The sequence below is a fragment of the Lissotriton vulgaris genome, chromosome 1_1 (genome assembly GCF_964263255.1).
Source record: "Lissotriton vulgaris chromosome 1_1, aLisVul1.2, whole genome shotgun sequence".
NCBI lineage: Eukaryota > Metazoa > Chordata > Amphibia > Caudata > Salamandridae > Lissotriton > Lissotriton vulgaris.
In genome coordinates, this window is record NC_141685.1 from 2075650797 (window position 1) to 2075676188 (window position 25392).

The following is a 25392-nucleotide window of genomic DNA, read 5'->3' on the forward strand; positions in this document are numbered from 1 at the left end:
TCCTTTTGGGGTTGCGTGCTGCCTCCCTGGAACATCAAACACGAGCTGACAAAATGATTATGTGGGTTTGTATTGGACCAGCTAAGATTACCCTGGCAGCCGCCTGGAAGAGGAAAGAGGCACCGGCTATCATCCTCTGGCACTCTCACCTTTGGAGACTGCTTAATCTAGAACGCATGTCTGACATCTTCAGGGACGATTACAAGAACTTTGAATTTAAATGGGGCCCCCTGGTTACCTTTCTGTCACGATGCCTTCCATCGGCTGTTTGTCCTTCCACCATCAAATGCCTGCATTTATTCCAATTTTGATCAGGACTCTAGTGTCATATGACCCACCTATTTTGCGAATGTTACCGTCACCATGGGGAGGGTGGTGGGTGGGTATAGGGGAGGGTTTGTTTTTTTTTCTTTATATTTAAGTTGTCTCTTGTTGGGGACATGCTTGTCTTTGATTTAAGTTCATCCTATGCAACATCTCCCAGTTGGAAGGTTCAAGGAAATTGCCACCACAGGAAGCAGAAATAACACCTATGGACTTGCCTGCTCATAATCTATGCTTGATGAATTTTGCTCCAGACTCCACTACTGTCAGAAACTGTAACATTCATTAGAGCTACCCATTAAGAAAGGAGTTTGTTTCACATTGAGCTTTGAGCTCTGGATAGCATTCATTCCTTGTTGAACTGTACTGCTCCCCTGCGTGAGATGCTATGGTGGTATTCTATCAGAATATGTGTTGAAAAATTTCAATAAAAATACTTTTGACAAAAAAATGGGGGTCCCTATTTGGCAACGGTAGGGACCCTTGCTTCTAGCCAAGGAAAGGGAGTTACACTGTTAGATAACCCCTGCTCGCCAACCTGATAGCTTGGCATGAGAAGACAGGCCTATCTCAGAGGCAGTGCGTAAACATTTGTGCACACATACAGTAACACTGTGACAACACTACAAATAGACACCACACCAGTTTAGAAAAAAGGGAATCTTTATATAAACAAAACAATACCTAAACAACAAAAATCCACCATACATATATGAAGATATTTTCAAAAATATTTTATTCACACAAATAAAGCTTGTAGCAACAAAAACTTCACCTGGGGCGATTATGACATTGTGAATGGGTAGAGGTACCTTCAAGGGATTTTACTAATAATTTTTTATATATTGATTTGAATATAAACTTCCAGACCCCAATCAATGTTGGTCTAAATCCAAACGTACAAATAGTTGTTATTCATTTAAACTTAAACAGTCACACTGTGTGATCGGACCAAATAAAGACAAAAACGGGTGTGTGTAGAAAAATATAGATGTTATTCAAAAACAGGGAACTCAGATAGTATATCGACAATGTTACAAGAAGGACATGATTTCAGAAATAAAACAACTTCATTGTAGCAATTGTGTACGCTTTTCTTTTGTTATAACAAATACAAGGAAAAGTAAAAGTGTAGGTCGAAGTTTCGGTCTCTAGCAATTGATTGCCGAGACCATCTTCAGGACAAAACGTAGATATACAGGAAGACCCCTGAAATAACATAGAGTGGAAATTACTACTTCTTCTGTCTCATATTGTACAATTATACACTATTTACATTTATTCAAAATCATAACACCCGAACATCATCATCATATTGAAGTATTAAAACCTAGAACTTAAGCTCATTCAATGTTTTATACGTTGTTGAACCCTAACATTTTAGCAACATAGATGAATCCATTCTTATATACAGTGACCCAGGTCACATTTGGGGTTGTATTACTTTTCAAAAACACAAGCGTTATTTCTCTTAAATCCCTACTTTGACATGTGGTGTTAGTACATTTTACAGTGTGTAGAGGGCTGATTATTTCTTGTCACAGTTCCAAACAGCAATTTCCAAATGGTCATTAATATATTAGACCTAGGAAAGTAAAAGTTGTATCATGAATATTCAATCAATATAGCCCTCTGAGTGAAACCAAAGCCACTCAATTCAATTTAAGTTAAGGTATGAATTAGCTACTGAGCATTCAGGTAACATTAACCTGTAGCGTGTTCAACATTTACATAGGCTATTTATTCACCTTATATAGTCTTGATGCAGTATTAGATTGTAAAAGGCGGCTGTCCTTGGGTGTATTTGTTCAGGATATCTATCAGAAAAGGCAAATTGAGAGAAACTATTTTATGACTTTATAATTTTAAAGCTTTACTCATAACACATTGTCCTAGAGAAGCTTTCAAGACGTGAAGCATACATTTGCCGCAAGGTATTAACGGCCAATACAGAAACACAGAAGGTTGGAGGGGGGCCCGAGGGGAAAAATTATTTATAGACCTAATGGTATCTTGTCCCCCAACTATACATTTAAACACACGGGAGATGCCAAAGGTCTTTGTAATATTCAATTGCGATACCGAACCATCAGAGTGTTCTATATGAGTAGCTGGAACCGGAGGGTCGCTACAATCAAAGAAAAGCACAGGAGATAGTGAGTTTTCAGATACAGTTCAGAGTAAGAACCCATAGAAAAGTACCCATCAGCCCACTCAATAGTGGAACTTCGTCATCTGGGATATCGTGTTTGAAATGTGGTGTCCAAACAGCCCTTCCTTAAGAACAACTTAAGGCTAGCCGTAGACCCACCGGTTGAACCCTCAACCAGAGAAGATGACAGAGTTTGAGGCTGATAGGGCTTAGTTGCAGTGCTCAAGAAAAGTGTGAAAAAATGAATGAAAAAGGAAAGGAAAATAATCCAAGTGATTAAAAATACCTATATTGATGTCAATAAGAAAACTTTATTAGGTCCGCCCATCAAGATGGTATAGTTAAAAGCAGAGTGATAATAGCAGGAAAACACATTGCTATTTACCATAGATGTTTTGTGGTCAACATGTTTCAGCCTTTGTAGGCTTTCGTCAGGACCTATGAATCACTACTGCAACACTTACTTTTTGTGCTGTGAAAGATAGACTACAGACATTCTTAAAAGTGGTGTATCATCTCCCAAAGTTTTGGGATTTGAAACCTCACCCCACCTAGCAACGGCTCAGGATAAAGGAGGCCACGCACTCTCCGTCGTTACGTCGGGCTGTACTAATCCGAGGGGGAGGTCATCCTGAGCCGTTGCCACTTTTCTTGAGCACTGCAACTAAGCCCTATCAGCCTCAAACTCTGTCATCTTCTCTGGTTGAGGGTTCAACCGGTGGTTCCACGGCTAGCCTTAAGTTGTTCTTAAGGAAGGGCTGTTTGGACACCACATTTCAAACACGAAATCCCAGATGACGAAGTTCCACTATTGAGTGGGCTGATGGGTACTTTTCTATAGGTTCTTACTCTGAACTGTATCTGAAAACTCACTATCTCTTGTGCTTTTCTTTGATTGTAGCGACCATCCGGTTCCAGCTACTCAAATAGAACACTCTGATGGTTCGGTATCGCAATTGAATATTACAAAGATCTTTGGCATCTCTTGTGTGTTTAAAAATTAACGGCCAATGCCAAATTCTAAGTGCAGCAGACCAATTTTTAAATTTTTCACATGTTGCAAAGTTGTTCGCTAAATCTAAGTGTAATCACCCACTGTCGATATTGTATAGACCTCGACGGCAAGTGGGTGCGACATATAGAGATCATGAAACATATGGACAGATTAAGTAAAAATTCTAGTGATGCCTAAAAATCTTTTACTATGCCAGAAGATAAAGCTAATGGGTCAAACGTAACTAGAAAAATTGTTACAGAAATCATCTGAATTTTTTCAGGTTGTTCGCCGCACTTAGCGTCCGATTTGCAAATGATCCCTATTCAAAACAAAAATGCAAAAGCTGGTTTTAGTTGCGTGGTCCATCAAACTGCTTACTTAAAAGCTAAGAGCTCTGGATAGAGTGTGGACATACCTCGCTTTAGTCAAGTGTTTTCAAATGTATCCTCTGCGACACAAAGTTGCAAGTGTCCGCGGTTAATTGTTTCTCATATTATATTAGTGTTTGAAGCGCGAAAGAGGACTATCGCGCTACGTAGTGGCCATCTTGATACGGCTACTTGAGGGCATTCTATATTAATTCGAGGAGCAGACATATTTGACTGGAGACCAGTATATGTAGATTTTATAAATCTAATGGGTTGTTTTCCGATTAAGGTGACTTAATGTATTGGCTTGTATCAAACATTATTTTTTGTGCCGTGGACAATAAAACCAGAAATAAATAGAATCAAAAAAATGAAATCAAAATTAAATGGAATTGAGTACATCCGATTACATGAGGAATGTATAATTGAATATGATCTACCAAAAAACCTTATCTAGTCCATCTAGTAATGAAAAATTGGTAAGAATTCAAATGTGCACGGTACAGCTAAACATATATTATGACTGTTGACAACAATCAAAATATAATAAATATACAGATGACACAATCTCATACTTATTAGTCCCCCTCGTGTGGATTCTTCTTACATATTTCGGCGAACATTTACTAAATACATAGTTATTTAATGTTACATTCAGTTTACATTTAGACCAAAAATTGGAAGATGGACATTCAATCTGAACATAGTCATAACTATTGCATTCTTGTATCAGTAGCACATATGACATTAGCAGCGTCATTTCAATGATCAATACTTTATTATAGGTAACATTAATATGTAGTAAAAGTACAGTAGCAGTAATATTAAACACTGATCAAAATGATGTAATTTCTACTTCTTAAAATCTTGAAGCAATTAGCTTCACATCGGGGCAGTGTGTTCCATATTACTGTGTATACACTCAGACAATCATTACAAGAGAGGTCGCTAGTTAACATAGTGCGAAAAAATCAAAATCTGAGTAATGCAGTGAAATCTTAAAGTGGCCTAATAGACATTTATAAACAGGCTAAAGCATGCCATTCAGTTGCAGTGTTAAGGCCCCTTCTTTTAATGTCTGCGATAGAAATTAGTTTCCCTTCTCTCATTGTGAGGATTTTGTCCATATTATTTTGTCTCTTAGTTGGTTTAATGACATCAATCACCCAACAGATCATTTGGTTGCTGGTGTGGCCGAGACGATGAAATTGCTCCACCAATGGAGTATTTTCTTTTTTACATCTGATGCGCGATTGGTGCTGCAAGATGCGTTTTTTTACTGGCTGGATAGTTTTTCCAATATAGTGTAAATTGCACGGACACTTTATGCAATAAACCACATTGGTGGTATTGCAATTGGAAAATGACTTGAGCGTGAGGTTAACATCATTAATTTTACAGGTTTTGCCTGTTTCACTTGTGTTACATGCCACCCATGTGTTGCATTTAAAGTGTCCTATGATGGCGGACAGTTGTCTCATGTTGTTAACAGTGTTCTTGTCAGTCATATTTTCGTAAGCGTGGACTAAACGGTCCTGGAGATTTGTTCCTCTTTTAAAGGCAAACATTGGTTTGGATAAGAACTCAGGTATCCCCTTTGGTAAGTCCATTGTTTAAGTACAATTTTTTTGATTGCATTGGTATGAGTACCAAAGGTAGATACACATATCACATTCTCTTTCTTTGGCTGATCTTTTACCATTAGGAGAGCCTCACGATTGTTATACCAAGCCCGCTTCATGGACTTTTTGAGTAGTTTAGCAGGATAACCTCTAGCTTTCAGTTTGTCTTTCAATTTTTTTACTTCACAGAAATAGTCATCCCTAAAGGTACAGTTTCTGCGCAAGCGCAAAAATTGACCAAAGGGAAGACAATCCTTGAGAGCTTGAGGATGATGACTTTGATAGTTTAGTAAAGTATTTCTAGAGGTGGGCTTGGTATACAATGTTTTGTATAGATGATTGGACTCATAATTTCTTATGATGATATCAAGAAAATTTATTTCATCCTTACTATATTCCATTGTAAACTGAAAATGTTGACTTCTGGCGTTTAACCAGACATGAAAAGCTTGTAGTTCAATGTTCGTACCCTGCCAGACGATAAAAACATTGTCTATATATCGCAACCATTTCCGGATGTTATTGGAAAATGGATTGGACATATTAAAAATGTGTTGATTTTCAAAGCAAGAGATGCAAATATTCGCAATATCTGGGGCGTAAATAGCACCCATTGCAACTCCTTTGAGTTGTTTAAAAAATGTATTTTCAAAGAGAAAGAAATGTTCACAAAAGGAAATCCACACCCATTCGATGATAAACTCAGTGGGGACCTCATGTGGTCTCGGTCCACATGGTTACACTAGTAAATCTTGTGAATGAACAGCCTGCCTGTGCTAAGATTATTTACAGTTTTTTGTTTTTCAAAGCACAAAAGCAGACGTGCTACGGGGAGATAAATCTTTTTTTGTACTCTCTAGGGGTATATTTTTTGTTGTTGCGCCCTCACAAGAGTCCCACTCATAATGGATCCTTCGTAGACTGGCAAGGAAAAAGTCCTGACGCGTTTCCAATCCCCCTCTGAGTTTGGGGATTATCGCCAGGGCTGAACCACACTGTAATCTGATGTTCGTAAAATCAACTTGCTCCCGTTGTGCACATTCTTTCTGTTGCTTACTTGCACTTACGAAGTATATTCATGCGTGTTTCAGTCCTTATTTCCAGTGGTTGTTTCTTTTATTTGTTTGTGAAGGCTTGGACTTCGCCTTGGAAGTGGCTTCCTCGTTTATCCAATATATCAATTTCTGCTGTGTGTTTTCCTATCTGCACGATTGACGATCGAGGGATGTTGTGAAGTTTCGCCAAATGTAATGAAGAATGTTTGCGGACGATTCAACAGCAGAAATTGATATATTGGATAAAAGAGGAAGCCACTTCCAAGGCTTTTTCATTGTTAGATCATCCTCCGCCTCTGTATGCCGTTCCGTCCGCTCCATCTGGTGAAGATGAGGATTCTGGGGCAGATAAAACGAAACCTAATACCCACTCCATGATGTCGGCCGATCGTGGGGCCGACCTTAGAAAGATCGCCCATCGGGCACTTCAGGATACTGTTACTGTTTCTAGTATCTTAGATACTTTAAAAGGATGGCAAGAGAGAGAGCAATTATATTTTACTGAGCATTTTGCAGAAGAAGTTGTTGAAATGTTCCGAAAAGTTTCTGATGTTCTCGAACCTGATGATGTGGCAACCAATTGTAAGCAACTGCGTAAAGGTCTTTTTACTCTTCCCCAGGTGACTGATATGATCAGGCGGCTGTTTAAACTCCGAACTGAGGCGCTTCGTCTACGGGAGGAGAAACTGAAAGCTAAAACAGATGAACGGACAGGATTGGTCGACGGGAAACAATCATCTATTTTTGAAACAGATAAGATTGCGATAGTGCATGCAAAGCCTATGCGAGAGGCTGTGCCTTTATATGTTCCTCCTAAAGGAATGGGTACAAGTGGCGATACATTTTCTGTAGATGATGAGGTTATTTTAATTATAATTGGGTGTATACTCCCTGGAATAGGGCAGATGTTATGGCATTGCCTGATCCGCGTAAAAATCCAGCCGCTTTCTATGAGGAAGTTGAGGGAGCCATAAAATCTTGTATCATGACATTAGCTGATATTGATTTATTTTTCGGGTTAAGATTACCACCTGATATGTGGAGATCCGGGCGTAAAGTTGATGATCGCGCAGCGTATGGGGCATTATGGAAGGAGATAGAGGGGGTAGATGAGGATAGGGAACCTGCGAAAAAGCCATTTCAGTTGATTTTGGATCTTCCCGGTGCAATATTAACTAAGTTAAAAACGATTATTCCCCCTAAAAAGATTGATTGGACTATTTTAGCATCTTGTAAGAAAAAGACAGATGAATCAGTTTCAAATTTCTTTACGCGTTTCGAGGAAGCTTTTCATGATTTTAGAGGCCAGTCGCTAACAGACGATATGGGCCGACATTTGTTTGTAGATAAGTATGTTACGAATCTATTACCAGGAGTGGCTAGCCCCTTGAAAGCTAGTGAAAGCCCTTGGACTACCTCTTCTCCGGCACCCGTCCTGACGATGGCTCAATATTACGAGCGTCAGAAATTAGAAGTGGAAGGTAGCGAAGATAAAAAGTCTAAAGAATTAAAAACAAAGGTTATGTTATCTCAGGTTTATGGTCCACCTCCTAGATGTAACAATAGAGGCGGACGAGGATTTTATAGTTCCTCTTACACTCGTTCGAATTTGGCCATTGATCAATGCGCGTATTGTAAGAAATTTGGTCATTGGGCAGATGAGTGTCCGTTGTTGCGCGCACAGCGCTATGTCTGTGGCCGAGGATCAATGAGAAATCGCGCTGGAAATTTAGGACCCAGAGGCACTATGAACGATCGTGCTAGGTTTAATTCTAATGTGCGGGTACAAAATGGGTTCAACACTTTTGATAGGCGCACCCAATACCAGATGTCTGATTATGTGCAGCCTGATTTGCATGATTCTGCTTATGCATAGGATTGCGTAGGATGGGGTAAGGAATCAGTTGAAGTTCCAGTAGATCAGAGGGGTCCTTATGTTACAGCACATGTTTTGGGTTTTACTGATCAGTTTCTGGTTGATACAGGAGCTACTCGTAGCGCTTTGTCTAAACAATTGGTTCTGAGGGCTCCCCTGTCTGGCTTAACGATTACATCAATAGGGTTCGATGGAACACCTTCTCATAGCCCATTGTCACAACCACTTACATTTCATGTTCATGTTTGCTGCCCCATGCCCATTTCTGCTTTCCCCAAATTCACCAGACAATATTGTGGGTCTTGATATGCTCAAGTATTTCAGAGCCACAATAAGATGTTCCCCCGAGGGAGTGCGTGTGATATTGAATGACAATTATCCAGTATTGTTCAAGAGGATACTGCATTAGCCTCCCTACCTAAAACTTTGTGGGCTACTTCAGATACTGATGTGGGACAGATGGTTATTCCACCGGTGCATATTAGTGTAAAGGAGGGAGCTGTGTTGCCAGGTTTGCCTCAATATCGAATTTCACAGGAGGGTGAGGAAGCACTCACACGAAATGTACAAGATCTTATTGAAGTTGGGGTTGTTGAAGAAGTTACATTTAACATTTGTAACAGTCCGATCCTCCCAATTTTGAAGAAAGATACTGACACTAGGATTTATCGTTGTATAATTGACCTACGGAAAGTGAATAAGATAGTGGTGCCACAATATCCAGTGGTTCCTGACATCATGACACTTCTTACTTTAGTTCCACCTACTGAAACTACGTTCTCGGTTATAGACTTGAAGAACGTCTTCTTTTCGATCCCTATTCATCCTGATAGACAATATCTGTTCGGTTTCACTTTGAATAATCGATCGTATAGATTTTGTAGAGTTCCTCAAGGCTATACTGAGAGTCCTAGAATTTACAGTCAAGCACTGAAAAGACAACTCGATTCTTTCATTCTACCCGAGGGTGTGGCGCTCATACAGTATGTTGATGATATTTTGTTGGCAGCCGATACCCCTGAACAATGTGAAAAGTGTACTCTGTCTTTGCTTTCTTTTTTTGCTTCACATCACCACAAAGTATCGAAAAAGAAATTGCAGTATTGTAGACCAAAGGTCACCTACCTATGTCACCTTTTGTCTAAGGAGGGGCGTGCACTCACATCAGATCGCATTCAGGTAATTTTAGATGCACCAGTAACTTCCACACAGAAAGAGGTTTGAGCATTTTTAGGTCTTACTTCTTTTTGTAGGCAATGGATATTGGGATTTTCATACATTGTTAAAATTTTGTTCGCGCTTTTGACAAAAGATACTCCAATACCACTTTCTTGGACAGATGAATGTGAGAATGCTTTCCGACAGTTACGACAAGCCCTTTGTTCAGTACCAGTGTTAGGTACTCCAGATTATACGAAGCTCTTTACATTGTACGTACACGAGAGAGATGGATGTGCATTGTCAGTTTTAGTACAGACACATGGTGCTAAGCAACGTCCTTGTGCATATTTCTTTCAGCAGTACTTGATCCTGTTGCTCGAGCGTTGCCTGGATGTTTTCTCTCAGTTGCAGCAACAGCTGTGTCAATATGCCAGAGTGAAGGGATAGTCTTATCACATAAGCTGTTGGTGCTGGTACCCCATACTGTTGATGCCCTTTTGAATCAAACAAAGACGCAGCACTTAACTAGCGCTGGTCTGACAGGATATGAGTTGACGCTGTTAGCTCCTCAAATTACACTGTAGAGATGTGCAACACTAAACCCAGCCACGTTGTTGCCATATCCGGCGACTCAACCTGAGGCGTAAGAAACACATGATTGCATTTTCTTGACTGAGGAACAGATTAAGGGTCGTATTGATTTGCAAGATACGCCCCTTCCAGATGTGGATGGAGAATTGTGGGTTGATGGGTCTTGTCTGAAGTTACCGGATGGTACAACTTCAGCCACATATGCAATTACTATGCTTCACACAATAGTGGAGACAGCTCGCATACCACAGAAGTCAGCTCAAGCAGAGGAACTAATAGCTTTGACATCGCATGTGAGCTTAGTACAGGTTTGTGTGTGAACAGTTATACAGATAGCCGCTATGCTTTTGGAGTGGCGCATGATTTTGGCTTGCTCTCCAAAGAAAGAGGCTTTCTGACATCACACGGGATGCAGATAATGCACGGAGAACTAGTGCATAGTTTTCTGACTGCATTAACATATCCAAAGAAGACAGCTATAGTGAAATATAGTGCACACAAGAAAGTGACTGATAAGGTGGGACAAGGAAATGCTTTTGTAGATCGTGTGGCACGTGAGACTGCAATGCAGCCTGACACTACTTCTATGTATGTAGGGAAGTCACAAGCTCAGCGGTGGCACGATGCTAGGAAGGAAGTATTAGATATACAGAGGACCACTTCTGACAAAGAACGGGAGCAATGGTCCAAGGATGGAGAGTTGGATGATGAAGGATGTTGGCGAAACAAACAGATGAATAGATGGAAGTTGCCTATAGCTTTTGTACAACCTATGGTTCAGATGGCACATGGGCTAACACATGTTGGAGCTCTAGCAATAGTAAAATTACTTACACAAGTTTGGGAGCATCCAGAAATTGCTAGCACAGCTAAGAGAGTAGTACAGTCCTGTATGATCTGCCTACAATTCAATCCTGGAAAAGGGACACAAACTCCAGTAGGAGGATTTGCTACACCGACTGCACCCTTTGAAGTTTTGCAGATGGATTATATTCAGCTTGAACGCTGTAATAATCTGAAGTATGTCCTGGTGGTGGTATGTGCCTTCAGTAAATGGATTGAGGCATACCCCACAAAGGACAACACTGCAATTACTACGGCATAGGTGCTTTTGAAGGAATTCTTCCCTCACTATGGTGTTTGTAGATTTTGTGGAGTGATAATAGACCTCATTTTATAGGGGACGTTATCAAGTATGTCCTGAAAGGATTAGGGATCAAACAAAAGTTTCATGCAGTGTTCCACCCACAATCAGCAGGATTGTTGGAAAGATACAATGCTACTCTGAAACTGAAACTAGCCAAGAAACAGGCTTCTTCTTCTCTGACTTGGCCAGATGTGTTGCCACTGGCATTATTGTCTATTAGATCAGTGCCTGATTCTCGAACAAGTCTCACACCTTATGAGATCCTGTTTGGTAGGCCCATGAGTATCTGGGGAAATCCTAAACCAAGTTCGGTGTATGATGTACCTTGTGTCTTAATGAATGACTATTTAACACAGTTAACTGATAACTTGGTTTCTATTCATCAACAGGTTCGAGAAGCACTTCCTGATAGATCCACAGGTGATGGTCACAATCTCCGACCTGGTGATTTCGTTCTCCTGAAGGCCTTTGAGAGATCGAGCAGTTTGGAGCCAAGGTGGCATGGACCAGAGCAAGTGCTACTTGCCACGAGGACAGCAGTTCGAGTCATGAACCGAAAAAACAGGATGCACAGCACCCATTGCCGGTGAGTACTTCCTACCTTGGTGGAGCCTGCTGTGTTGACCGACCATCGAGAGGTTCTGACTGCGGAGAAAGGCCATGCTGTGACACCTGAAGGATCTGAGGAGTTCTACCCGGACCAGACAGTCCCTGGAGCAACGAGATATAATTTGAGACCGAGAAAAAAATTTGCAGCGCTTGTGAAAGTTGTCTGAGCATTCCCTGGGTCAGTGAAACAGAGAGCCGATGTGACAAGGGGGTGATCAGCCCTGCATTAGAGTAGCGACACCTGTCATGGCCCGTGGTGAAGAAATCAACGGCTACCCAGGGGTAAGAGCTCTGACGACTACTTTAGTTTCAGGAAGAATTGTTTTGTGTTGTGACTAAAATGGAAAAGAAGAAGATTTTTTGCGCTGTAGGGTTTGTTGTTGTCCTGGTGATTGCGGCAACAATAACATGGTCTGTTGAGGAGACAACTCCTGCTCATGAGTTGTTTGTTGTTACTACACCAACACCAGAGGAACATTATTTCTTTACGCTCCCATATCAAGAATTAAAGCATCGACAATCTTACCTCAATAACACTTTCATTCAGATGTTACATCATACCTACATTGCTACAAATGCCACGAACTGTTGGATTTGTGGGATTATGCCTGCGCATCAAAAGAAAGGAGGTACACCGTTCATACCTCTCCCTTTTTCGCATAATGGCTCCTGACGAGCCTGGTATACTTTGCTTTTTGCGACTAGGAAGCCTACAGTGGGCAGACTGCTTTTCCGGTTGAATAAAGAGTGTCATCAGGACAAAGAAGGGGATTCCTAAGCGATTGGAACTAAATGGGAGTGGGAGGAATATCGACTGGACAATATTTCAATGCCATATATCTTCACCAAAACAAGAGATTCCATTAATGCTGAACATTTTGTTATTTCTGTTACTCAAACACAAGCAGAACTATGTGTACAGAGCATTGGACATATCCCTGTTGAATATAGATGGTTTGAACAACAGTACCTTTTTAGCTTCGCATAACACCTATTTTGTGTGTGGGAATCGTGGATATTATCGATTGCCAGCTGGTTGGGCAGGAATTTGCTATGTATCATTTTTGTTGCCCCCTGTGTTTCTGGCACCTCCATTGTATCATCGAAATCTTAAATTGTTCAACAATATTACTGTAAATTGATATAAGAGAAGCTTGAATACTGATAACATAGACCAAACGGACACTAGTCTACAACAATATATAGATTTTAATTTAGGATTATTCTTTTTTTGTGGGTGCTGCATTAAATAGCAGAAAAGTGCATTGATTAACTAGAGTTGTAGAAGTTGTTACAGATCAAACACCAGCAGCTCTAGGAAACCTCCCTGAAGAATTGCAAATTGCTAGAATTGTGGCTTCACAGAACCGAATGGTTCTGGACGCCATGCTAGCAGATATAGGTGGTGCATGTCGCGTTATAGGTAGTAGTTGTTGTATGTTCATTCCAGATCTCACACCATCAGTGTATAAAGCGATTATTACACTTCATAAAATCGCTGCAGACCTTCATACAGAAAATGGTACATGGACTTTTACAGGGTGGCTTTGGACGGAGCTGGAAAGTATTGACTGCCCTATGTCTAATATTTGCAATAGTCTTCACTTGTTGCATATGTATCCAGTGTAGTCCGATGATATGTTCTATGTGTATTACTGCTTGCATACCGACCAAAAGAAATGTTGCAGAAGTCAAAATGCAGAATAACTTGAATAAAGAGATAGCTGATATGACGGTAATTGATATAAGGGATGAGAATCCAGCTTATCCCAGGAAGTCAAATGTCTTCAGCTAATGCTGAAAGGGTCATCTGTTGTAAATCAACGGCGATTGGGTTAAGCATTAGCAGAAAACATGCTGTGTTTGACCATTATCGTAGCAAACGTACCGACTCCATTTTTTATTTATAGCGGCCATTTTGTATGCCATACATCGCCATGTGCTCATCATGTGCTTTGTCCTACCTCCTTGTTAACTGCGCTTGAAGTCTGCCCGGCAACAGGCTATATTTAGCACCCCCCGCTTCCAGCATGTCCAGAGATGCTCAGTAGGGTCTACGGCCGTTACTAATTAGTTCCAGATAGGAATGTGTTTACTAGTTTCCGAAGACTGTTAGCTCCGCCCACTTATCGATTGTGCCTTCCAATATGTCCTTGTATGGTCCTGAAACTGCTCTTGTCTTCTGTACTGCCTTCTTTTGAGCCCCCTCATTGTCTATAAAAGGGGCCATGTGCTTTAGTTCGGGTTGCTACTCTATACAATACTGAAGGGTGTTGTGTGGACTGTAGTACCACCTTTAAAGGTTAAATAAACTTTGCTTTTGTATTTTCCAGTTTCATTTCCAACTTCTTCCTATGGTCTGAGGACTCTGTGTAGAGAAGGGCGAACCCCTTGCACTAAGTAGGCCTAGCTGAGGTTTGCTTACAACACAAACTGCCAAGCCATGTCTTCCCGGTACCGGAATCAAGCATCCTAGGACCCTTTTCTGGCTATCAGCCGTCTTCAGCCAGGATAGCTTGACTCCAGTGGGGTGGAGAGCACGGGACTCATGTCTGAGCATACCCATCCCACTCGGGGTGACAAATGCAAAAACAACAGATGATAGACAGAATGCAGGACAATGTCATACATTCACCCCAGTACAGAGATCTGGGCCTAAATCCATCGGTTTTTTGCTCACCACATCACCCCAGTTCAGACATTGCTATATGCAAATCAGCCTTGACCCTGTGCATTATGGGAACAGTCCAGCCCAAACTGCCAAGCCATGTCTTCCCTGGAACGGAATCAAGCATCCTAGGACCGGTTTCTGGCTATCATCCGTCTTCAGCAAGGATAGCTTGACTCTAGTGGCATGGAGAGCACGGGACTGACATCTGAGCATACCCGTCCCACTCGGGTGACAAATGCAAAAACAACAGTTGATGGACAGAATGCAGAACAATGTCATACATGCACCCCAGTACAGAGATCTGGGCCTAAATCCATTGTTTTTTTGCTCACCACCCAAGTTCAGATATGGCCATATGCAAATCAGCCTTGACCCTGTGCCTCATGGGAACAGTCCAGCCCGAACTGCCAAGCCATGTCTTCCCTGGACTGGAATCAAGCATCCTAGGACCGGTTTCTGGCTGTCAGCCATCTTCACCAAGGATAGCTTGACTCCAGTGGAATGGAGAGCACAGGACTCTCGTCTGAGCATACCCGTCCCACTCGGGTTGACAAATGCAAAAACAACAGTTGATGGACAGAATGCAGAACAATGTCATACATTCACCCCAGTACAGAGATCTGGGCCTAAATCCATCGTTCTTTTGCTCACCACACCACCCCAGTTTAGACATGGCCATATGCAAATCAACCTTGACCCTGTGCCTCATGGAACAGTCCAGCCCGAACTGCCAAGCCATGTCTTCCCTGGACCGGAATCAAGCATCCTAGGACTGGTTTCTGGCTATGGTATCGCCCTAAGTTGGCATGGTATGCCCAGACCTGAGTCCCTTGCTCACTCTACCTCTGGATTCAAGATAGCCTGGCTGATGAGGATTGTGAATCCGAAATCGGTCCAAGGATGCTTGTTCCTGGTCCCTGGAAGACATGGCTTGGTAGTTCAGGCTTGACTGTTACCATGCGGCACAGGGTCAAACTATTTTGCATATGGCCATGCCTGAACTGGGGTAGTGGAGTGAGCTAAAGAATAGTGATGGATTAAACCCAGATAAGTTGACTGGGGGTGTTTGATTTGCTCTAACGCTCCGTCCATCATCCCCTTAGGTATCCCTTTGTTCGCCCTAAGTTGGCAGGGTATTCCCAGACGTGGGTCCCTTGCTCACTCTACCACTTGGTTCAAGATAGCCTTGCTGATGAGGATTAAGCATGGGCGAATTTTGCGAATCTGGCGTCCGCGAACTCGCAATCAGCAAAATCTGCGAATTCTCGCGAATTTGCGGATTTTTTTTTGTGTTTGCAAGGGTTTCTGCCAGTGCGCGAGGGTTTGTTACCAGTTCGCTATTGCGAACTTACTTGTCGGCTCGCAACAGTCGCGACTATGTTGTTTCTACGTCTGGTTCATCATCACAGGTTCCCAGCACCCTCTGTTTCACCACTGCCACCCTCTGTTTCACCCATGCCACCCTCTGTTACATCAATGCCACCCTCTGGTACATCATCACTGTAGATTATGGGGGGGGAAAGCAAGCACACCTGCCCTGCTTCAACTGACATGAATTAATTTGGGGTTGGTTTATTAATGTGTCACTGTTTTAAAATTCCAGGTCTGGCACCTGCTTCCTTATCAGTAATTTGCTTTCTGTTGCAGTGCAATTTTTTTTCCAGGACCTTTGTGGCCTACTTGTAGCTATTCTATGAGCCTACTGTGAGGGTCAAAGCAGGATCATACAATTATTGCTACTAGCAACTGAACTCTGGAGGGGCCCCAGTCAGGAAGCACTACAGGGAATGGTTACTAATGATGAGTTTGAACTCTTGCACCTGCTGAGTGCTTTCAGTTTTGGAAAACTCGTTTTTCTGCAATTTTGCGGGATTCGCGGGGCGCAAACTTGCGCGAGATCGGATTCGGAAGCCGCGAATTAGTGCGAATATGCGATTTGTTTTTTTGCGGCGTGTTAGTTCGCAAAGTTTTGTGCGTTTTAGCGAGCCGCTTGTAGCGCAAGGCGCGAAGTTACCCTCGCGGTCGTTCAAGGGCGCGGCCATCTTGTTTGCATGACGTATTTCCGTTTCCGGCCGCGAAGTGTAATCTCGCGAAGTGTGCGGCTCGCTAGTACAATTTCGCGTGTGTTCGCGAGGAAAATCTTGCGCGAACTTACCAGTCGTGAATGGGCGCGGCCATCTTGTTTCTCATTCATTGCTATGGTTCTGGGCATGCTTTTTGTATCCTCTCTAAATCTCTGCCATCCTTTGCTTGTTTGAAGTTTTTTTTATATATTTTACTTATTATCTATTCCTCTATTTTTCTAGCCCTATATTTTTGTGTTTACTGCTACTTTCGGTTAATTTTTAACTACTTTTTTAAACTCTTTTCTTTTCTTCTCTTCCCTATTCTATTTTCTTTATTATTTAGCTTCCTTTCCACCCAGACCATGGTGAAGTGAGCCAGGAAGCATCCCGAGAAGGGGAAGGGTCCCGCATCCAGTGCGGGCGTTTGAGGGGGGAGACAGTCGCACCCTGGGAGATCTTCAGCCCGGAGGAGGTGGACGCACTCATTTTTTATGTTCAGCGCAGCCTCCCCAGGACCATCATGGCAGGCGGCAGGATCGGTACCGGGTACGGGATCCGGGAGCGCCGGAAGCGGTGAGAGAAGGTGTGCCGGGCCATGTACCACCACTCTCGGGTCCGGCCCACCTACAACCAGGCCACCCACCGCTGGACGGATGTCCTGGACCGTGAACGTGATCTGCTCGACCTGCTTGGCCTTGAAATCCCCGGGCTTGGTGAGTAGTAGTAGCTATTTCTTTACTACTCTGTTATCTCCTGCTCTGTGTGTTATTATCTTGCAAATTTTTGTTTTTTACCAAGAGCAATAATGCTGCTGATTACATTGTAGGTAAATTATATTTCAAAATCTTCTGTGCATTTCTGGTACACTGCTCTCCTTCTCAGTAGTGTTGCTACTATGCTTATTTGTTTTCGATTTTGTGTTCATTTCATTGGCCTGTGAAGTAGTCTAGTTTAAAGAACTGCGTAATGCTATACACTAAGGGGCAGATTTATGAGGCCGTTGCGCCTCTTTGCGCCGCAATTACGTCACTTTATTTGACGCAACTGCGGTGCAAACAATGCGCCCTATTTACAACGTGACGCATCTAGGAGATGCGTCACGTTGTAAAGCACTGCGTCATAAGGAGGCGTTCCTGCGCAGGGGGGGGGCGTTCCTGTGCAGGAACGCCTCCTGAAAGTGGCTGAGTAAAATCTATGGGATTTCACTCAGTCACATTCAGGTAAATGCTGCGTCAAAACCCTCCGCCCGCTTGAAGCAGGCGTAGGTCTTGACGCAGCCTTGTGAAGATGGGGCACCCCCGAACCTTGCTGGAGCTGCGTCGCACTTGCGACGCAACTTTAGCAATGCACCACATTTCCGGCACAGATGCGTCACACATCTGTGCCGTTTTTGCACCATGGTGCGCCGCATTATAAATGCGGCGCACCATGGGTGGCGGAGCTGTGGCACACTGTGGCGCACATTAACTGGCGCATCCCTGGGGATGCGCCAGTTAACATGAATCTGCCCCTAAAGTTCAGATTTTTAATTACCGGCGCATCCCTGCGAAGTAGCAGGGATGCGCCAGTAATTGTGCGCCACGCCACCACCACCCATGGTGCGCCGTATTTACAATGCAGCGCACCATGGGCCCAAAACGTCACCAAAGCGTTACGCATCTGTGTCGTAAAGGCGGCGCATTGCTGGAGTTGCGTCGCAACGATGGCGCAGCTCCATCAATGCTCTGGGGTGCCCTATCTCCCCAATGCTGCGTCAAGCCGTACGTCTGCTTCAAGCAGGCGCAGGGTTTGAGTCACGCATCATTGTCGTTAAAGTGAGTGATTGAAATCTCGTAGATTTCCCTCAGCCACTTTTAGGATGCGTTCCTGAGCAGGAACGTCCTCCCTTGCGCCGGATCGCCCCCTGATGGCGCAGGGCTTTACAACATGATGCATCTCCCATATGCGCCACGTTGTTAATATATGCCGCACCATTGCGCCTCTTTTGTTCTGCCGCTGCGTCACAAAAGTCACGCAACAATGGAGCAAAAGAGCCGCAAGGGGCTTCTAAATCAGCCCCTACAGACTCAAGTCCAGTCCTTCCTTTGTACACATGGCGATAAGAAGAAATAGTGGTGGTGGATTGATGTAGCGATCGCCCTAGGCAGAGCGGCAAGTTGCCGCAGACAGCACGTTTTCAGCCGTAATTGGAAAAACTACAAGTCCCAGAATGCCAAGCGGTATAGAAAGAATGCACAATGGGCAGAACTTACTTAAGCTCCTCCCCTGGAACAAAACGGGGCTTGTCAATCCTGTTCCTGGTCAGTTTCACATCGTTGGAACATCTGAAGACTTGCCTTGGATCCTTGTGACTAGCCTGTTCGTCCTGTTGAGCAGACACCCGCCGCGACGACGAAGTGCCTGCGAGGTCAGTTGAGCAGACACCCGCCGCGACGACGAAGTGCCTGCGAGGTCAGTTTACCTGTTTCCCAGCGTGTCCCTGTGAGTACAACAGAGCCGCGTTTGTTTGTGGGAATACATTGAGGAGAGCGGGCTCGTTCTCTTCTCCTATCTTGATTTTCTTTGCTTCCAAACCTGGAATTGATACGAGTGCGGATCGCACGTTTCTTTTGTTGTTTATCCCTTTGAATCCTGCTCTTCTGGCGTGTTTGCGCCTGTGGAGAATCTGCAAACCTATTTCACCCCAAAAGGAGTATTTTGGGTTTTTCTATGAGCATTACCTTGCTGACTCATTCACGAGGAGAATACCTATCCTCAGTATTTCCTTGCAAGAGCTTGGTTGGAAGGTGAAGTAACCTTTCAACACTGATTGAAGCAGACTTACCTGTAACCTTGGAACCCCGACTTCTTCCACGGAGTATCCATTCACTATTGTGGGAGGTCTTCCCAGTACAGCCAGTGACCCCCGAACTCATCCTGCAAAGCATAGAAGACCCTCACATCCCTCCACCCGATTTATCCCTTACAGCCTCCGCTGTACTCGTTCCAAGAGTGGTGGTTGTTCCCATTGTTGGGAGATGTGCAGTGGGAGGTTGCGAGGACAGTCATCCAGTCGTCCCTGCTGGGCCTCGGATTCAGGTTAGTGGCGCGTGCGTATTCTTGCGCTGCTTTCAATCATTACAGATTGACAAGCCCAAGAACGCTAACCAGCCTGGACGATGGATACAAACACCATACTAACCTCCTTGTTGGAAAGCTTCTCGGAATTACAAAGTGAGGTCCAAACATCTCGCGCTGAGAACCAAGCTTTATACAAAGAAGTGTCGGACTTGCGCAGAGAAATGTCTGATCTTGCCCAGAAGGAGCCGAGTGTCAAACCTTTGATACGGCCTGCTACCTTGCCCCCTCCTCCATCGTTCCAACCAGGAGGAGCGTTTGCAGCTCCTTCTACGTCCACAGATGCCGCCCCCACGGTTCATATACTACAGACCCATGGCATACCTCTAGCTCCTCCCGAACGGTTTTACGGAGATCCCAAAAAGTTCGAGACCTTTCTAAATCAATGTCGCCTTCATTTCCTCTGCAAGCCTCAAGTCTTTCAGGATGAATCATCTAAAACAGCATTCGTCATGTCATACATGGGAGGGAACGCATCAGGTTGGACTATTCCTTTATTGGAACGGAATGATCCCATACTACATAATTTCGCCGATTTCTGTCTTGAACTACGTAAACTGTTCGACAGAAAATCCCACATGTTGTCGTTAGATCGGGAGCTGATGACCTTACGCCAAGGATCACAGGATCTATTATCTTATATTACGACTTTCAACCGTCTCATTGTAGAGACAGACTGGCCGGCTCAGAAAAGGATCTCACTTTTCTATCAGGGTCTTCGGGGGGAATTGAAGGACGTTTTGGCACAGGTGGTGCAATTGCCCTCCACATGCGAAGAACTTATCGACTTAACAGTCCAACTGGATCATCGATTGTTGGAGCGGAGAGGCGATCGGAGCCGAGGAGACTCCAGGTTCTCCTATCCCATGGTCAGATCCCGACAAGCGGGCGAGGAAAAAGCCAAGCCCCAAGAGGGGCCAGAACCCATGCAAATCGGAGGAATCCGGGGCCCCCTTACCAAAGAAGAAAGGGACAGGAGAAGAAGGCTCAAACTCTGCATGTACTGCGGAAAAAGCGGGCATTTTGTTAACGAGTGTAGAGCTCGGACTTCTACGTCCGGAAGGAGCGCCTTTCCCAGATCACAGGCCACCTTGAGGATGGAGGAGCCGTCGGAAAACTAACGGTCTTGGATCAGAAGGAGACCACTGATTCAAGACTCCATTCCCCTCCGATCTCCCCTTACGTAGCAAACACCCTTCACCCCGCAGTTGCACATATGAATATACATGTATCTCTACAGGTGGGAAATCAACAACCCTTCCCTGTTGACGCCCTGTTGGATTCGGGGGCCACAGGGAATTATATTGATCAAGCTTATGCAAAGAAAATGGGTATCCCTTGTGACAAGAAACCAACGCCCGAGATGGTCAAGGCAGTAGATGGCACCGACTTGTCGTCAGGGCCGGTGACTCAACATACCCTGGCCTTGTTGATGGAATACGGAGCCAATCATTATGAATATATCCAATTCGACCTAATCGACGCCCCACAATTCCGGCTCATTCTAGGCATGCCCTGGCTTACCTTGCATGACCCCTCTGTTTGCTGGTCCACTCGCACAGTACGGATGACATCCAAATACTGCCAGGAACATTGCCAGAACAGGGACCTTCTCCACAACGTCCCAGAACCCTCACCTGCCTCTTGCTTAGCTGGGGCCTGCTCAGTAGACAGATTCTGCTGTGCCACGGTTTTACCAGCAGAGTACCATGAATACGCCTCCTTGTTCGATAAGAAAAAGGCCACTCACCTGCCTCCACATAGGGCATACGATTGCCGTGTGGACCTTGTTCCAGGTGCGGATCTTCCCTGTAGCAGAGTGTATGCTTTAACCGAAAAAGAGACACAATATCTGAAAACCTATATCGAAGACAATTTGGCCACCGGGTTCATCAGACACTCCACTTCCCCTGTCTCTTCGCCTATGTTTTTTATTCCTAAGAAGGATTGTGAGGAGTTGCGTCCATGTATCGACTACCGAGCCATCAACCGGGTGACAATCAAAAACCGGTACCCATTGCCCTTGATTCCAGTTTTAATGGACCAACTCAAAGGGGCAAGGTACTTTACCAAACTCGATCTTCGAGGGGCCTACCATCTCATGAGGGTAAAAACCGGGGATGAGTGGAAAACGGCATTCAGGACCAAATTCGGTCTCTATGAATATCGAGTAATGCCGTTTGGTCTATGCAACGCCCCTGCCGCCTTCCAGTTTTTTATGGATGAGGTATTGCGTGGGTGTTTGGAGTCTTTTTGTATCGTCTACATCGACGACATTCTGGTGTACTCTGCCTCTCTCCCGGAGCACATCACACATGTCAAGGAAGTGTTGGAGAGGCTACAACGAAACTCTTTGTACGCAAAGCTTGAAAAATGCCTTTTCCACGTCCAAGAAGTGGCGTTCTTGGGGTATGTGATCGATGCCCAAGGATTTAGAATGGACATGAGAAAGGTTGAGGCCATACTCACTTGGAAAACACCGCAGACTATCAAATCCGTTCAGAGTTTTCTTGGTTTTGCCAATTATTATAGGCGCTTTGTGCAAGACTTTTCCAAAATCATTCATCCCATCACGTCCCTCTTGCGAAAAAATGCTTTGTTCAAGTGGGGAGCAGAAGCAGAAAAGGCCTTTCAAACCCTCAAGGAGAGGTTTACGCAAGCACCTGTCCTTCGACATCCAGACCCCCAGATACCTTTCATTCTCGAAACGGATGCCTCCCAATATGCTCTTGGCGGGATACTATCGCAACGACACCCCACCACTGGACAGCTACATCCAGTGGCGTATTTTTCAAAGAAGCTCACTCCTTGTGAGATAAACTACACCATCACAGACAAGGAGCTCCTGGCTATTAAAAGAGCATGTGAGGAGTGGAGGCATTACCTCCTTGGGGCTGTTCATACCGTGGAGATCATTACGGATCATCGCAATCTCCTGTTTTTGAAAACAGCAAAAGCTTTGACGCCCCGTCAATTGAGATGGACCCTTTTCTTTTCCGACTTTGACTTCGTTATCCGATATAGACCTGGAACTCGGAACGGTAAGGCGGATGCTCTTTCTCGATTGGGTGAGGATGACACCTGGAGATCTGTGGAAACTCCTTCTATACTGCAGGGCATCGAGAACATCGAGGCCTCCATCGCCTTGATCTCCTCAGATGACTTTCTTGAAGATGTCAAAATTGCCCTCACAGACCTCGACATACCTGCATGGGTCCTAGCAGAGCCAGATCATCGCTGTGAGAAGGATCACCTAGCATATCATCACCATGCTTTATACGTTCCCATCAGTGAACTGCAAACCAAAGTAATGCAATGGGCTCATGACTCAGTATTGGGAGGACACATGGGTGTATACAAGACACTCTCTACCGTGGAAAGATATTTCTGGTGGCCCAGCGTCCGGACTGATGTGAAGGAATACGTCAAGAACTGTGCAATTTGTGCGCAAGGGAAATCCTCCCATACTAAACCCACAGGATTGTTGCACCCTCTACCTATTCCGTCCAAACCCTGGCATACCTTGTCCATGGATTTTATAGTAGAAATGCCTCCCTGTGAGAAACAAACAGTCATCTTGGTGGTGGTGGATCATCTCACCAAGATGGGACACTTTATCTCCCTACCGGGTTTACCTACCTCCGGAGAATTAGCGAAGGTGTTCTTGCAAAACATCGTCCGTCTGCACGGACTACCGAGTGTGGTAATAACAGATAGGGGTACGCAGTTCACCTCACATTTCTGGAAAGCGCTGTGTACCATCCTGCAGATTGACGCCCGTCTATCATCCAGTTACCATCCCCAAACGGATGGTAAGACCGAACGGTTGAACCAAACCCTGGAACAATACCTACGCTGTTTCACCTTGCAAAACTCTACCAACTGGACCACCCTGTTGTGGTTGGCGGAATTTGCATACAATAATGCAACACATTCTACTCTGGGATGCTCCCCTTTTTATTGTCTGAACGGATTCCACCCGAACATGCTTCCCTTTGAGTGGCCTGTTACTTCCCTAGTACCTACTATCCAGGAACACCATGCGCATCTCCGAGCTGTACTGATTGAGGCTCGAAACAATCTGAAAAAGGCTCAAGACGCCCAGAAGACGTTTGCTGATAAACGACGAACTCAGGAACCCGAGTACAAAGTGGGCGATAAAGTCTGGCTTTCTACCCGTAACTTACACTTGAAAGGTGTGAGCAAACTGAAACCCAAATACATAGGTCCGTATGGGATCTGTGAGGTGATCAATACCGTGGCCATGAAACTGTCTTTGCCTGTGTCCTGGTCCATACATCCAGTTTTTCACGTCTCGCTTCTACGGCCTTGCCTCCCTGGCGTCCGGGTGCCTGAACGCCCTGGTCCTGTGGAGGTGGAAGGGGAGGAGGAGTACGAGGTGGAGTCTGTCCTGGATTCCCGTATGGTGCGGGGTCGGGTCCAATATTTGGTCGAGTGGAAAGGCTACGGTCCCGAAGACCGCTCATGGGAACCTGTGGACAACCTGCACTGCCCTGATTTGGTTGCCCTTTTCCATGAACGCTACCCCGGCAAGCCGGGACGACCGCCGGGACGGCAGTCCTCGAGGGGGGGTTCTGTAGCGATCGCCCTAGGCAGAGCGGCAAGTTGCCGCAGACAGCACGTTTTCAGCCGTAATTGGAAAAACTACAAGTCCCAGAATGCCAAGCGGTATAGAAAGAATGCACAATGGGCAGAACTTACTTAAGCTCCTCCCCTGGAACAAAACGGGGCTTGTCAATCCTGTTCCTGGTCAGTTTCACATCGTTGGAACATCTGAAGACTTGCCTTGGATCCTTGTGACTAGCCTGTTCGTCCTGTTGAGCAGACACCCGCCGCGACGACGAAGTGCCTGCGAGGTCAGTTGAGCAGACACCCGCCGCGACGACGAAGTGCCTGCGAGGTCAGTTGAGCAGACACCCGCCGCGACGACGAAGTGCCTGCGAGGTCAGTTTACCTGTTTCCCAGCGTGTCCCTGTGAGTACAACAGAGCCGCGTTTGTTTGTGGGAATACATTGAGGAGAGCGGGCTCGTTCTCTTCTCCTATCTTGATTTTCTTTGCTTCCAAACCTGGAATTGATACGAGTGCGGATCGCACGTTTCTTTTGTTGTTTATCCCTTTGAATCCTGCTCTTCTGGCGTGTTTGCGCCTGTGGAGAATCTGCAAACCTATTTCACCCCAAAAGGAGTATTTTGGGTTTTTCTATGAGCATTACCTTGCTGACTCATTCACGAGGAGAATACCTATCCTCAGTATTTCCTTGCAAGAGCTTGGTTGGAAGGTGAAGTAACCTTTCAACACTGATTGAAGCAGACTTACCTGTAACCTTGGAACCCCGACTTCTTCCACGGAGTATCCATTCACTATTGTGGGAGGTCTTCCCAGTACAGCCAGTGACCCCCGAACTCATCCTGCAAAGCATAGAAGACCCTCACATCCCTCCACCCGATTTATCCCTTACAGCCTCCGCTGTACTCGTTCCAAGAGTGGTGGTTGTTCCCATTGTTGGGAGACGTGCAGTGGGAGGTTGCGAGGACAGTCATCCAGTCGTCCCTGCTGGGCCTCGGATTCAGGTTAGTGGCGCGTGCGTATTCTTGCGCTGCTTTCAATCATTACA